The 17194-nt window shown below is 33.3% G+C and overlaps 1 long non-coding RNA gene across 1 annotated transcript; it reads left to right on the top strand.

The window, feature by feature from the left end:
• The first annotated feature begins 5290 nt into the window (after nucleotides 1–5290).
• Nucleotides 5291–11431, top strand: LOC130048104 (uncharacterized). Its single transcript, XR_008796932.1, has 2 exons — nucleotides 5291–5674; nucleotides 11311–11431. It is a non-coding gene; the product is annotated as an uncharacterized LOC130048104 (long non-coding RNA).
• Nucleotides 11432–17194: the final 5763 nt, after the last annotated feature.

Genomic DNA, 17194 nt, shown 5'->3' on the forward strand with positions numbered 1-17194 from the left:
ATATTGGAACATAAATATGGAAGTTGACGATGGAGAAGCTGAAGTAATCTCGTTTGTAATCAAGTTGAGTGGTTGGTTCGCTGTTGATATCTACTTTCAATAAAATATCTAAGTATAAAGCAGAAGTGGACGACTTTGTGGTGTCTTTTATTTCGAAGTCACTGGGATATATTGAATCAACTTTTGACAATTATAATTTTTAATGGATAATAGGTCGTCGATATATCTAGATGTCGAATTGAATGCAACAGCAAGAGATTGCTTCTTTTCATGTAGAACGTTTTGAATAAATTCTACTTCATAGAAGTATAATAATTGGCAAGCTAACAAAAGAAGCACAATTTGTGGCCACAGGAATTCCAACTGACTATCGGAAGACCTTTCTCTACCGGTACATGTTAGAGGTTTTTAAAGACTAAATGACAATATTTTTAAATCGAATTACATCTGCATGCAAGGTGAAGATAACGAACAGTGATCAATCTCTTAATTCCTACAAGCAATACAAAATAGATAGTTGGGCAAACACGGACCCCTGGACACACAAGAGGTGGGATCAGGTGCCTAGGAGGAGTAAGCATCCCCTGTTGACCGGTCACACCCGCCGTTATCCCTATATCCTGATCAGGTAAACGGAGTTATCCCTAGTCAAAATCAACGTGCCAAGAACGGCTTAACAATCGGTATGAAACACGTCAGACAGCATTTGACCCAATGATAGGTTGTATTGACGAACTAGATCGTTATAACGACCATATAATTTGCGAAATGCTGACTTCAATCGAGACTTGAACCCCTGTACCATCAACTTGTTTGTCAGAAGCTTACCTCTACTTAAAAACTGACTATACCCAGAATCGTGTATCACAATTTTAGGTAGGCATGTCATATATAATTTTGTTACGAATTGGACAGGGAACATTCTTTTTATAAAATTTGTCATGCTATCCCATGACCCCAAAGAGTTCTACGGGGTCAAAGGACATTTAAGTGTACATTTTTGAAATCTTTTTTCTCTGGAATATATATATATATATATATATATATATATATATATATATATATATTACGACCCCTCTCACTAGTATCGAATCAGAAATAGGAAGTTCAAAATGTATGAGCTGGTGTGTCTTTTACAGTACAACAAAAACATCACTATCAATTTAATGAATTTTATTGGCAAACAAATCTTTTTGGTTGCTAAGTAACAACATTCATGGTATAATTTTGACCATGATTTGCCTTGCTACATCCATTCGACACAATTTAAACATAATTACATTGCATGATGAATAGTAAAGGTCACATTATTTTAAATATATAATCTTTGTCTAGATTTTAATCATTTCAAAAAGGGTTTTAACTAAACATATAATGAAGATAATTAAGGTCAAAAGTCATAAAATGGAAATTTCGTACTCTATATACATATCCATCATTTTCTAATATGTCGTTTTGCCATTATGTTCCACTAAATAGTATAAATATTGCAACATTAAAACAAAGATTTTTACTGGTAAAATCTAAAATAATCTATTTTTGTATTCAAATATATTTGGTTGCTAAGCAACAACACCATTATGATATCAAATGTAAGGCGAAGATAACGAACAGTGATCAATCTCATAATTCCTACAAGCAATACAAAATACTGTAAGTTGGTTTAATTCCACGTTGTTAAAGTTTCGCGATTTGTTACAAGGGTACCAATCACAATGGTTTTATTTTCACGCTATAGGATTATCTACTTTTTAAATTTCGCGCGTTCAGTCTCGGTGATATGTATACTTTGTCACTGAGATGACCCGCAGTCTGCGACTAGTAGTATCAACTGCTGAATAAAATTCACAAGAAACACGTTTTGTGTGGTCATTTAATGATTTCATTTTCAAGGTAGCCTTTGGAGAGTTAACATGTCTATTTTAAACTGGGTGAAAAACGGAAAGCTTGCGATAAAACCCCCAAATTCTATGTATCAACACGTACAAATTACAATGCCATGAAAACACATTTAAATCAGATCAATTATCTTCTCCATTATCCTTAGGTGCTAAGAAGGCGCCAATTAAAGGTGTCGGCGACAAGAGTCAAATAACTGTGGTAATAGCGGCAACGATGCCTGGTATATTGCTCCCTACCCAACTTTTGTATCGCGGTCTCACCAATAAATGTCTCCCCTCATACAACTTTCCTAAAGACTGAGATATATTTCACAGTGAACATCATTGAAGCAATGTAGAAATAATACATGCACTGTAGATATATTGAGAAGATCACCGTTCCCCATGTTGAGCGCGTGCGAGATGAGTTGGATTTGCTTTTAAGGCAAATCTTTTGATGTTTATATAGCTCACGAAGACAAAGCATTACTTACTATGCTGGAGGAAAAGGGAATTCAAGTGGTGTTCGTCCCCACTGCGTGTACGAACAACCTGCAGTCTCTTCATATTCAGATTAACGGACGATTTAAAACGCGTTTACATCCGAATTCCAGACATGTTATGCAAATGAAATAAAAACTTCTCTAGAAAAAGGTGTCGAAATTGAGGATGTTGAAATCGACTTGCAGTTGTGGAAATAAAACCGACCCACGCTAAATGGCTTGTGAGAGCCGTTGAAATACTGGGTCAAGACAAAGAAGTAATAACAAGGGCTTTTGATAAGGCCCGTATATTATTCAATGCGACCTGCAGTGTAAAAGCAGTTAAGAGTATACAAGTACATGTATACTAAAATGTCATATTGTGTGTATGCATTCATATGTTAAATGATGTAACTATTCAATACTTTTCCCAAGCTGATCATAGTATCCCGTTCACAAAAATAAAAGTTATCTCTTTGTTTTTAATTATAGCCGCATTCAAATATTTTTACTTCATTATTCACTATGGGTTTAATTTCGCGAAGAAAAGATAAATCGTGAACATAGTGAAATTAAAACCATCGTGATTATTTCCCAATCTACAGTAGATAGTTAGGCAAACACGGACCCCTGGACACACCAGAGGTGGGATCAGGTGCCTAGGAGGAGTAAGCATCCCCTGTCGATGTTATGAGAAAGTAATGCCGGTTTTTCCTCCCCAAGTTCATTGTATACGAATGTTCAAGTACTTACTTTCAATCACTGTTTAAATGTACTTGCATTATATTTAACAAAAATGTTCTTCTTATAATCAACCTCTTAAAACCTATTTCTAGACATAATTCTTGATACTGGGTTGTTCCGATAGGGGCATACGTTGACCGATATCTGTCTATCGACTGGAACGTATAAGATAATGCCCAACAATCTGAAGAAAAAATTCTTTATACATGTACTTAGCCACAAATTCTGATGTATTCTCAGAGCTTTTGAATACTCAATTGGTTCTGTAAATGTTTTCTATAATCAAGGCCTTCTGAAAATTATGTGTTTAATTACTTGTAAAATTTTATCAGGGCTAATTGTAATACACATTTAATAAATGTGTTAGATGCACAGCCATATTAATTTTGGTAAAGGCAATCTTATTAAATGCATTTTATTATTCATTTTAACCTAAAAATTAATTTTACAATATCGGTGATTTAAAACTATTAATACCTATATAGTTCCTCTTCAGTGAGAGACTGCAAACTTCCATGGGAAGCATATGACAATCCTTCCGCGGTTGAGTTAAGGCTTTCCCCTTAAAACTTTTAATACCAGTGCTGTACATAAATATACTTTACCGCACTGGCACATTGCACGACGTCACAATGAAAATACGTCATGACGAAGGTCATGACGTACATATCTACAGTCCTTTTGTGGTTGGAAATGTCAAAATATTGTTTCGCTATTTACCACCGCTGTGAAACGGTAAACTGCAATCGCGTAAAAGTTTCTGTCAAATGGGTTATATCAATTCTCTTTGATATTGAAAAAGTTTCAATTTCTTCTTTATATACCATACATGCTTAAGTAATATCCATATTATATTGTGATCTTGATATCGACTCTAATCTACACGTATAGTTACGTTCACAATTGACTCGTTTGCATAAACAGGGTTTCCGTACATAAAAATTCCATCATTGGCACGACACCCCGAGGTTTTTAAGTGAAAGATGTTTGATTTATGTGACATGTGAACTTCAGTGCCAAAGGAAAGTTAGGGGAGCAAGTTCTGGCTTCAACAGAAAATATGTCTTTCAGGCTAGATTCAACTTCGTATGTGCAAAAATCGCTGCATCTTGCATATTCAATGCAAAAATTAGACATGTTACAAGTCACGATAAACGTGATCTCAGTACTTTTCAAATTAAGAAATTAATATGCTTTGAAGTTATATTAACTTCAATTTGCATTAATATCTGGATATCGTGCTAATTCAACGATTTATACATACACGATACGTTTTTATCTTGATATTTGATCACGTGATACAGAGTTGATGTATAGACCGTCGGTCTGGTGAAAAATGCATAAGAGGTCAATATGTACTTAATGATATATACATATTGTTTTTGTATAAAAGGGTTGTGTTTACAGAATTTGTCACAAATTGATCTGTTTATTAACGCTTTTTTGCTGACAAATTTCTATAGTCCTACTTAACACAACTGCGTCCCTTTAGATATGATCATCTGAGCATAATGGTTGGTGGTAACACAAATGGAAAAAATCAAATTTTCTGTCAAAAACAGCTTCATAAAATCTGCAGTTCTCTGAATAATCAGGTCCCATATCTGAACGGAAATTGTAAATGAAATCAGTATTGGCCACCATACCTTATTTGTCAGCATTTAAAACACTTATCATACCTTATAATTAGAAAGAAAATAATGATTTTCTGTGTTTTGTCTCTTTTTGTATGCATGTTATATATAGTAATGCAGCGATAAACAGTAAAATGATACACGTATGTCAGTGTACCTTAATGTTAGGATTTTATTTGTGAATGTATTATCTGGATTCATTTGAATGTTAACCAAATGTATACGGATTTAACCCTATATTCAACCTCAAAGAGTCATACTAAGTGAATGCCAGGTTGTTGCTCCGAATGAAATGCCACCGTTCTTGGATCAGGTGTCCTGTGTCCTCCACATCAGCATCCTTCCAATGCATATCTGGATTTGCCAGAAGACTGTCAGTAGCGAAAGATTTGTTTGGATTCAAACTTTGCCAGTAATATAAAGTATGAATGAATTGAAATTCTGAAAAAAATTATCCCGATCATTCTACTGGTATAAGGTGTAGACCTGTTTCTAAAAATAGATCTTCTGTAACAAGATTTTAAGGATGTACGGGACTGACGATTTTGAAATTACCGCGCAACTCCGAATGACGTAAATAAATCCTATGTCGTTCGCATCTCCTATTTGATTCTGAGTGTATGTTAGATAATATCTACAATGCAATTAATTCTATATATATATTTTACATAAACTATGACAAAAATATTATTATATTCGAAATAAAAACAAATCGCGTAAATTTTACGACTTTAATTACTTTCCGGCAATGTAAACATAGTGAGACTTTTGAAACATTGAAATGCGGGGGAAACGCGGATTTCAGTCAGCTAAAACGATCCAGCGTTACATCAAGGTTTTTTGACCCACAGAAGACGATGGAAAGCTGCCTCACCAAGACACCAGACGCTGGATCATCTATATTTGCAATCGCAGACGCAAGACATGTGTTCAGGTTTGTCAATCACTGTTAACAGGTTAATAAATTAATGCCGAGTACGCACGTACGTCAAATAAGAAGAAAACAAAATTGTTCAAGTGCAAATCTTCCCAAAAATTCCATGAAAATCGATGCTTGAAAACAATATTGAAATAGGGTATGAATTCACCGGCGCTTATTAAATTGTCAATGTCAGCTGATTGTTCATAGCCTTTGAAGATCTAGATCAACCTAAATTATTTAGCCAAACATACAAAGTGTATGATACAAGCATCTGAGTATGAATATGTTAAAGTATTTGTCAAGTTTTAATATACATCTCTATAAATTTAAATATCTGTTGGAGGAGGGGTCATATAAAGCTAGGATATACACAATAGATCAGTGGTGGATCTTTGGTTTTACATAAATTGATAAGTAAGATTTTTTCTTCCTTTAATAGTTGATGTTTGCAGTACAGAAAACAGAGACAGGACACTATAAAAATCTACCACCACATACAAATTATACAAACCCAGTGACAGGCTTTGATTTATTTTCACTTTGTGCAAAATATACAGCATAATGCCATAAATGGGTCAACTTTTATTTATTTTACTATATAATTGATTTTGAAATCATTTTCATCCACTTATTAAGATTCAATTCATAGTAACCTTTACACCATTAACAGCACAAATATCTCCAGTATCTTGTTTCAGTGTCTTATTTTTTTCCCCAGAACATTGCAGCCATACACATATTATATGATTGTGTTCCACTCTTACAAAGGAATATAAGGAAATGGAATGATAAATTTCATTAATCATGCATGTTTTCTGCATCTAATGTTGCTAAAAGTTTTTGAAATCATGAATAGAATTTATGTCCAGATCAAATGTTTTTTGATAAATGTTTTAGATTTCATAAAAATGAGTTTAGAATTATGATTTAAACAAAGGTTATTTTTCAATGAGTTATAGGCCTAGCGTAAGATGTGAAAGTTGACTCATTCATGACAGTATGCTGCAATTCTATGCCAGCATGAATGTGTTGAACAACAAAAAGAATATGAATTGTCACTCAGCTTCCTTAGGCCCCAATATTAACACTTCATGTAAATAGCCGAGGTTCATTGATGTATCAGTATTGTTTTTCAGTTCAGTAATTCAAATACCCCCCTCCCCTCCCCCCGAGTAACAAAAAAAGTAATTTTATTACAAAGGAATAGTAATACACTAATTGATAGCTGACTACAATAAAATCGTAAGGTAACCATGGTCTTTTTCGATCATGCAGGAAGATGGATGCTAGGTATTTTCTGCCAATTAAGTTTAAATTCAGCCCAACAATTTCAACACTATGACACTACTATTATACATGTACAACACTAAATATTTTTTTTAACAAGACGCTTCATTAAAGAAATTTATTTAACATTATTAGTTTTCTATTCACCTAATGTATTATCTAGTTTCTTTGGGCCAAAGTTTCCACTATTAAATGTCAGCTAGACCATGTAGACAGATTCAATGTTGAAATCTAGTTGTATTCACCTTTTTTGTGTTACACATACCATGTGAGAGTAAAATATAATTGTTCTATATCTATTTCATGTAAACAATATTTGGGAATTGTCAAGCTAGCTGGATAATTTTGCTGCAAGTCATTTGATATCATGATATCATATTGTGCTTGTTTTTAAAATATATATGCAAATTAAAGATTGTCCAAGTCCTATAATGAAAAAATGACAAGCATGGCATTATGATAAATATGTACGTTTTTGTTATATGCATAATTTTGCAAGGAACTCTAGTTTTTTTTTAAATGCATACATACCTACATGTATATACTGCCCACCATGAATAAGTATACACTCACCAAAATAAGTTACTTGTGCATAAAAAAGAAACATGGGTTACATCATATATAGATACAGATATTTTGATGCAAATACATAACTCTTGCAAATAAATATATAATGGTAGGCTTTTAACTTTTCATATCCTTCTGGTCTTTTTATTAAAATACTTGATTTTCTGAATTCTCTAAATAAGAGATATTATGTAAAATTTAAATTGAAACTATTTCGAACTATTTACTAATACATATTATTTTGTATTTGATGTGAATATAGTAACTTTTATAAGGCCCTTTGATTTTTCAACTGTAATAAATCAATATCACAATTTAACAGACTATATCAAAATATTGAAAGTCCATTATTGTTTCACATATATTGAATTTGTACCCTTAACTAATTATTTTATTGAGCTTAATTGAAAGTTATATTCAGTGAATTAATTTGGCTCTTTTTCATTATATCATATACTATTGGCTATCATTAAGGTACAATGTATCTAAGTTTATATAATTGCACCTGTCAATAAGTTAGTCCTAATACTAAATGCAGTTTGGGCAAGACACACATCAAATATTTGATGCAAGTGTACCTCTAAGTTTTGAGAGGAATTCTTAAATCATTTAACACGTTAAGGGGCGATGGCGAAATCAAAAGTTCAATGTCTGACAAAAAACTAAATTCACATCAAAATTGGTACCGTATACGTTTTACATAGTTTTCACGAAATCACACCCCACTCCCCTTAAATCTAAATATTATGAATGTTGAAACTAATCGATTAACAAGTAAAAACATGCGAGTATAAATAATACTGTTATACTTTTACTTCTGTTTATTCACAAATTAAAGTGTACATTTAAAATATTTAATGTTCATTACCGGTAAAATGTAATATATTATTATGTGGTTTTTAACAGCCACTTGTCTTTTTTCCACTAAAGTGAAATCGATGTTGGATGACAAAAACTTATTTGAGTTTTTACTCCCCCTGAGGCCCCCTAACTATTTGAATTTAAATTTTTTTTCCTGACATTGGTCTTTTGATTTCGCCCCTAAACATGATGGACACTCAACAACCATGGATCAAATTCTGTATGTTGACTCTGCCATTGACCCAATAACCAGAAAACTTACTACAAAATTTATACTTAGTAATAAGTCTTTATACAGGACCCTGCATACAAAATAACCTCTAAAGTAATAATCTTGAATACTTATGATATTCATTGTAAAATTTAATATTGTTTATTTATTCTATTAATATATATCATAGGGGCACATACTTCATTACGATTTTATGTCTTATTTTAAGTTATACATACACAACTACATGTATATAATTTATTGATTCTTTTAATAGACACCTAAAATTGTTCAAATGCATGTTGTCAATATTTGAACAATGCACCCACAGGAAAGAAACATGGAAGAGTGTGGGATGCAAACACAAAACTAAACAATAGTAATTTGTCTGCATGTGCATGTACGCGCACGTACGTGCATTGCAATTTTGGTACAAAAAATTGAAAATCAGAATTCACAAGGAATCAACATGAAACCTTGTTAGGATGATAGTATATCATTTGTATATACGCAAAATGATAGTCGTGTTGTCTGCACGCGCGTGCATGCACATGCATCACATTTTTCTTACACGAATTTTGTAATCAGTGTAACTTTTTTGTTGCTCATTCAAATGGTTTGATATTCATATTATAGGTAGATATTGAGATCCTTAACTGATCTGCATTGTCAAGATTACCAATCTGCACGCGCATGCACGTGCGCTTCTTTTTGATTGGATAATACATGTACTAAAACATCTGTAACTCTCTTATTAATGAAGCGAATGAGTTGATATTCACATCATAGGTAGATGATATGTGTATCTATATACTGGTGTAACAAAAAATGCCAACGCACACGTGCATGCACATGCATCATATTTCAAAAGTTAATTTTTTGAAGGACGATAATGTTTTTGTTTTTCATCAAATTCTTTTGATTTTGAGGTTTTAGGTGTGTCTTGGTACTCCTCACAAATTGGTGTGGTTAAAATTACTGGTCAGCACGTGCACGCACGTGTGCTGATTTCTGATTGGATGATTTTAAAATCACTATAACTTTCTTGTATTTGATGCAAACATTAAGAAATTCTTTCTGTGGGTATATGATAGAAAGGCCTGTACTAGAATGACATCAACAAAAGTACGGAATCATACTCGTGTGTGTGTGTATGCAAGTGCATTGCTTTCTTTTATTTCTTTGCACTAACATGACCATAGTAAATCATAGTAAACGTACTACATGTAATTAAAGGCTAAAATAAAATGATTTTTGCTATAGGTTTACAATGACTTTACTTCTTAACTGGTTTGGGGAACATATGTAATGGTCCCAGTTACAATTAGAACTAGTTACAAATGGAATTTTGATTTTACTTTAGATTGCAGAATTTTTATCTTTGATATGATTTTATAAAGAAATGCAACTCATTTTTAGCTCAAGTGAGCATTTCTGATCACCCATTGTCTATCGTCTGACTGTCTGTAAACTTCTCACATTTTCGACTTCTTCTCCAGAACCACTTGGCCAATTTCAAACAAACTTGGCAAAAAGCATCCTTGGGTCGAGGCAAGTTAAGTCTGATGAAATGAAGGGTAACACCCTGCTCCAAGGGGAGATAATAGCGAAATAGTAGATATATATTGACAAATTTATAAAAAAAATTATCCACAAAAATCCTGTGGGGATCTGTGTTGGAATAGATCCTCAGTACCCCCTAGCTTGTCGCAAGAGGCGACTAAATGGGGCAGTCCTTCGGATGAGACTGCAAAAACCGAGGTCCCGTGTCACAGCAGATGTGGCACGAGATAGATCCCTCCCTGCTCAATGGCACTAAGCACCGAGCATAGGCCTAAATTTTGCAGCCCTTCACCGGCATGGGTGACATCTCCATATGAGTGAAATATTCTCGAGAGGGACGTAAAACAATATTCAATCAATCAATCTCCAGTACAATACTTCCAGAACAAGTAGGCCAATTTCATGCAATGAAGGGCCATGCTACCTTTAAAGGTATAAAAGAGATAATTACAAAAATAGGGAGGGGTCAATTAAAAATCTTCTCAAGAACTGCTGGGCAAGGAAAGTTCAAATGTTCATGGCAGCTTCCTGACATAGTGCAGATTAAAGTTTGTTGAAACCATGGCTCCTGGGGGGTAGGATGGGGCTACAATTGGGGATCAAAGTTTTATATCTGAATATATAGGGAACAAATCTTTAAAAAGCTCCTTCAGAAAGCAATAATTATATATAAATATTTATTATATTTAATATATAAATTTATTTAATAGTAAATATATATAATGCTATCCATTTCACGTAATTTTTGGAATTTTTTAATTATTCTGATATCAACCTTACACGTATATTGTTCACAGGTTGTGAACATGATGTCTCCAGCAAGGATATGTTTGATGATGGTTACCATGGGAACGAACTCAGACCTATGTCAAAAATGTCATTTTCTGATAGAATAGACATAATGCTATCCATTTCACTTGATTTTAGAATTTTTAAATTATTCTGATGTCAGCCATACACTTCCGGGTTCTCTACAGGTTTTAAATATGATTCTCCAGCAAGGATATGTTTGATGATGGTTACCATGGGAACGATCTCACAGACCTATGTCAAAATGTCATTCTCTGATAGAATAGACATAATGCTATCCATTTCACTCAATTTTAGAATTTTTTAATTATTCTCATGTCAGTCATACCTTTCCATTTTTTGTTTACAGGTTTTGAACATGATGTCTCCAGCAAGGATATGTTTGATGACGGTTACCATGGAAACGAACTCACGGACCTATGTCAAAAATGTCTTTTTCTGATAAAATAAATATAATGCTATCCATTTCATTCAATTTTAGAATTTTTTAATTATTCCGATGTCAGCCATACACTTCCAGGTTCTCTACAGGTTCTAGATATGATGTCTCCAGCAAGGATATGTTTGATGATGGTTACCATGGTAACGAACTCAAAGACCTATTTAGAAATGAATTTTTCTGTTAAATTAAAACTAATGCTAATTACTTTAATCACTTTAGGAATTTTTTCACTGCTCTGATGTCAGTTCCATACCCCCTTTTAGACAAATAGTAAATTTCAGTCAATTATAATGTCTCAAGCAAGGGTATCTTTGATGTTCGTTACCATGGAAACGAACTCACGAACCTATCTAAAAAATGTCTTTTTTCGATAAAATGAGTACAATACTATCTATTTCACTCATGTTTAGGATTTTTTAATTACTCTGATGTCAGTTCCATACATCCTTAAGTCAAATTCTACTGGTTTCTGTCCAACTTTGGGGATAAATCAAATAAAATCTTAAATAACTGTTGATATATTTTATTTTGCAAGTTAAAAATCAGATAAGCACTTCTTGCAATTACAGTCAACATGGCTGACATCCATCCTGTTTAGGTGCAAAAAGGTCATGAAATTGAAACATTGTTACATTTTGAAAAATATGCAAATATTCTAAGCTTTTAGAATACTCTTACAGCCGTAGTGGTGAATATAATTTTAAAAAAGTTCTTTTTCTTATTGTTAACCAATCTATTGTATGCAAAATATAAAAAAATCTGCTAACGGCAAAGACATTTTATAGTATGTTTTACTCTAGGAATATATGGTATATTTTCATGACAAATAAAAAACAATTATCATTTTCATACATACATGTATGTCGGTTCCGCATATCTCTGTGAACTCGAGATATAAGAAACCACAGAATCATTCACACGTGCTTTGTACTTTGATATTTTATTGAAAATGAATATTGACACCAAATTAACAACCCAACTTTATGAAAATGGGATGATTTCAGCTTCTTCATATTCAACGTCCCATATTTATGGAGCAACATTCCATTATCACCTGCATATGGTGTTTATCTCTCAACTAATTCGATACACAGGAGCTTGTTCTGCGTATGATCATTTTATTTTGAATAGAGGCAGGCTACTGACAAACAAGTTGCTGGTGCAGGAGTTTAAGCAGTGACGTTCAAAGTCAGCACTTCTATGGTCGTGATATTGATCTAGTTTGCCAATACAATCTATCATTGGGTCAAATGGTGTATGATGTGCTTCATACCAATTGGTAAGTTTTCCCTGACACACTGATTTTGACTACGGAGAACTTCGTTTCCCTGATCAAGACATAGGGTTCACGTCGGGTATGGCCGGTAGACAAGGGATACTTATTCCAGCTAGACACCTGGACCCATATTTACTAAAGTTCGTAGACGTAAACGTAAACGTAGGACTTACGTCCGACTTAAGATTAGAGTTACGTACTCGTAAAATGATACACATGTATTCACAAAACGTTTTGTAACCGCAGACGTAACTTACGAATTCTTAAATGTACGATTGCACCTAAACGTGCGCAGTGGCTATTTTCACTTTGAAGCGAAAAGGGGTCATTTGCTCATCTACTTTGAATCCCCTGCGCTACCGCCGCATTATCATCTAAAATGACGAAAAAGAACACAGAACCTTGTGAGAAAGCATCGATTTTCAACGTACATGCATACCTGCCTACGGTATTTCGATCAACTGTACCGTTATTCAATGTTGTTTACAAATTCAAATGGAAGGTTCATCAAATTGCTGTACTTGTTCAAAAAGAAGACGGCATGAACTGACAAGTACGCTAAGTTGTTTGTGTAGAAATTACCTTTGGTTTAACTCTTACTATATATTTAACAGGGATATTAGGTGTGATATACATGTAGCATGTATTATATATCCAAGTCTGGTATTTTTCAAAAGGTCATAAAGGTGGTCAGGAAATAAAGTGCCAACAGACAGCAGCATTCCTTGATTTAGATGCATTTCTCTTCATTCCCGCTTCTGAAAGTTTTTTCATGATGTCTCAGGATTAGGATTGGGATGCAGGATGTATATATTATAATGTAAGAATATCCACTGTTTGTACACATAATCATTTCTGTACTTATATTGTTTTTAAAAATAAAAATCAGTTATGGTACATGTAATGATTTTCTTAATGCATTGATGATTAAAACCTTAGACAAAGATTTAAGAACATAATTTATGAGTTTTTATGATCAAAGTTTGTCTATTTTGCATGTTTTGTACCTGTCTGTCTAGCACCTCTTCACCTTTTAGGCGAATAGAAATTTTAACAATATAAGGACATACGCTATGTTTCTCTGAAATTATTTTTTCATCTCCTCGATATAAAGAATTCTTGCATGTTTTTCAAAATAATTTTAGAGGGGCATTAGCGGGTAATTTTGTCACCAAAAATTGAATTCAATAACAATTGCTCTATATCATGTATTTCCGTAATAACACACGTATCTAATTATTTACATATCAGCTGATTTTACATTTTTACTTACCACAACCAGGAACTATGAACATATGTTAACTCTTGACTAAAACAAACCTGAGAATATACCCCGGGATGTTTTATGGAAACAAAATAGAATGCAAGTGAATCGTACCTGAAATGTCACAAAAATTATTTTTATTGGGAAACGCGTATCATGTTCTTAACTGAAACTTACCATTCTTGGTTAAAGAGCATTTTATTTATGTTTTGGAAAGAAGGACCAAGCTCATTACAAGGGCGTATGTGTAATGAAGAAATGATCAAGTTGACATGGGGTCATTTGAAATCTTTTTCTTAATATGGACTCTTTGGTTATAATTGATTAAAATTAGAAATTGAAGCTGGTACTTGATGATATCTTCCCAGATATGTGTAGATAAATATAAAATCAAATCAGTATTATCTCATTTTTACAGTTTATTTAGCTAATAATTATGTTACATGTGGGTTTTTCTCAAGCCTTATGAAATTTAATTTCAGTCTAATGACAATTGTTTAAATCAACGTAATAATATTATTCTTTGGGTCTTTGGGTATAATGCTGCAATGGCCTGCTAAATCTTTTGTGGGACGGAGAAATGTTCATCTTCCATTGCCATGATTGTGTGAAAGGATGAGCAGGGGAATTATTCAAAAATATATGACAGGACTGAGAATCCAACCCATGACCCGTAGTCTGTTGCTCTACCCACTGACCAATCTATGCTGATGTTCATGATCCATTTGCTACATTTATGTCATCTTATATAATATCTATATATCACACGCTATATATACATATATGTAAAACTTATACGGTACCAATTTTGATGCACCAGATGCGCATTTCGACAAATAGTGTCTTGTCAGTGAAGCTCAATCGAAATATTTGAAATCCGAAATAACAATGAAGTTTTAGAGCTATTATAGAGAAAAACAGTGTGCCAAAAAAGTGGAGTCAAATTTGTCTAAGGATAAGAGCTATGCGTGAGGGAGATAATCCTTAATTTTGAAATGAATTTCTAAATTTTATAACAATTGAATATACATCCGTATTTTCAAGCTAGTAACAAAGTACTTAGCTACCGGGCTGTAGAGACCCTCGGGGACTAGCAGTCCACCAGCAGAGGTCTCTACCCAGGGGTCATAATGTAAAACTTATACGGTACCAATTTCGATGCACCAGATGCGCATTTCGACAAATAATGTCTCTTCACTGATGCTCAATCGAAATATTTGAAATCCGAAATAACGATGAAGTTTTAGAGCTATTTATTCATTAATTTGTTTGATATGCAAATTTGACATTAAAATAATAAACAAATGTTTGATATATTCACAAAAATAAAATATGTTGCAAAACATGTTTAAGAAATTAAGTACATGTGTTTAATTTTTATTCCTTATAGGAGTTATGAGATTGATCACTGTTCGCTATATCTTCACTATTCATTGAACATATATAGACGTTAACCGCATACCAACAGCTCAACGTTATAAAAAACTGGATGACTTCAAATTCTCCATCGTCGAATTCTCAGACATGTGTTGTAATATTTCACTACCACTTCCATAAAAAGAAAAATGCGAAAGCAAAATGCTTCAGGGGCTGTAGATAAACAACATGCATCATTTTCCTGGTATATCGATGCTTTCATTAGCATTTGTCAAAATATCAATCATCAAGGTCTTTTTTTCGAATTGGAGAATTAAATCAAAAAGAAGAATTCAAACTTCAGAATTTTTGCAGTGATGTCGGAAACTACATTCAGAGACAACTATGATCAAGTTCAAAAGAAATGAATGGAAATTCATGCTAAAGCATGGTCTGTTTTCCGTATATCAATTTCGTTATGATACGTTATGTCATCTTCGTGTATGAAAAATATGAATATAACCAATAGTGATCAATCGCATATTGTATGGAAACGTGTTTGGGTTTCCCCTCCGCAAACTAACAAATATGTTAAATCCACTGCAGAAATAAATAATTCTTGTGATAGAGGCAGTTAGCCAAGTCATCCTTTCCTTGCAATTATTGCAAGAACGTCCGAGTAGAGATATTGCATTGAGTGACCACAAAATATTAATCGTATCGAGTTTGAAATTCCCTATTTATTCTTAGTCCGATATTAGAGATATCAAATTCACCTCAAAGGCATGTGCAGGTAAACATGACGTTTGCATTTTCATTTCTTCGATTTTGGCCAGTACGAAAACACGAAATTTTATCATAAACTTAGATTATCAAAAGAAGTAAAGATAAAGAAATTGTCCATTTTCAGTTATCCCTCTGGAAAAAATGTACAGTGTGCATTGATTACATGGAATATATTCTAACAATTATACAACAGCTTAAGGGATGTTGTATAACTCTTTGTGAGTGATGTTTTGTGCTCAATTCTTTTATGTTAAATTCTAATGAAGATATAAGCACCACGAAATCGTAGAAATGAAATTACCCACAACCGTAACAATGAGGAATTGTTAATGTATCAATTCCTTCCACGACATAAAATCTCAGTTTTTAAAGTCATATCCGAAAGACTTAATGCCAAACTTTTTACAAAGGGGCAATCACTATACATGTATATGTCTATGTCTTAGGTTTGACGTGGTCATGGCACTAGTTGTGTCTTTATTTCGACCAGGCATGAATATATTAAATCGACATATGGATGAAAATTATTATTGTTAATAGATGAAACGTTGTCGATATATCTAAATGTCAAATTGAAGGCCACAGCAAAATATTATTTCTTCTCACGTAGAAGTTTCTGAATAATTCTGCTTCATTTGAATATGACTACAGGTCAACTAACAAAAGAGCATAATTCGTGGCCATGGAAATTCCAATAAATTGCTGGAAGACCTGATCACCAAAGACCATAAAGATATTGTCAATGAGGAACTGTAGCAACTTCAGAATACTTGTGCGTGGAATCAGAGTGGTGTTTAACAAATGTAAAACTTATACGGTACCAATTTTGATGCACCAGATGCGCATTTCGACAAATAATGTGTCTTCAGTGATGCTCAATCGAAATGTTTGAAATCCGAAATAACTATGAAGTTTTAGAGCTAAATATAACCAAAATCAGCGTGCCAAAAAAGTGGAGCCAAATTCGTCCAAGGATAAGAGCTATGCATGAGGGAGATAATCCTTAATTTTGAAATGAATTTCTAAATTTTATAACAGCAATTAAATATACATCCGTATTTTCAGGCTAGTAACGAAGTACTTAGCTACTAGGCTGTAGAGACCCGCGG

Source organism: Ostrea edulis, chromosome 7 (genome assembly GCF_947568905.1).
Source record: "Ostrea edulis chromosome 7, xbOstEdul1.1, whole genome shotgun sequence".
Lineage (NCBI taxonomy): Eukaryota > Metazoa > Mollusca > Bivalvia > Ostreida > Ostreidae > Ostrea > Ostrea edulis.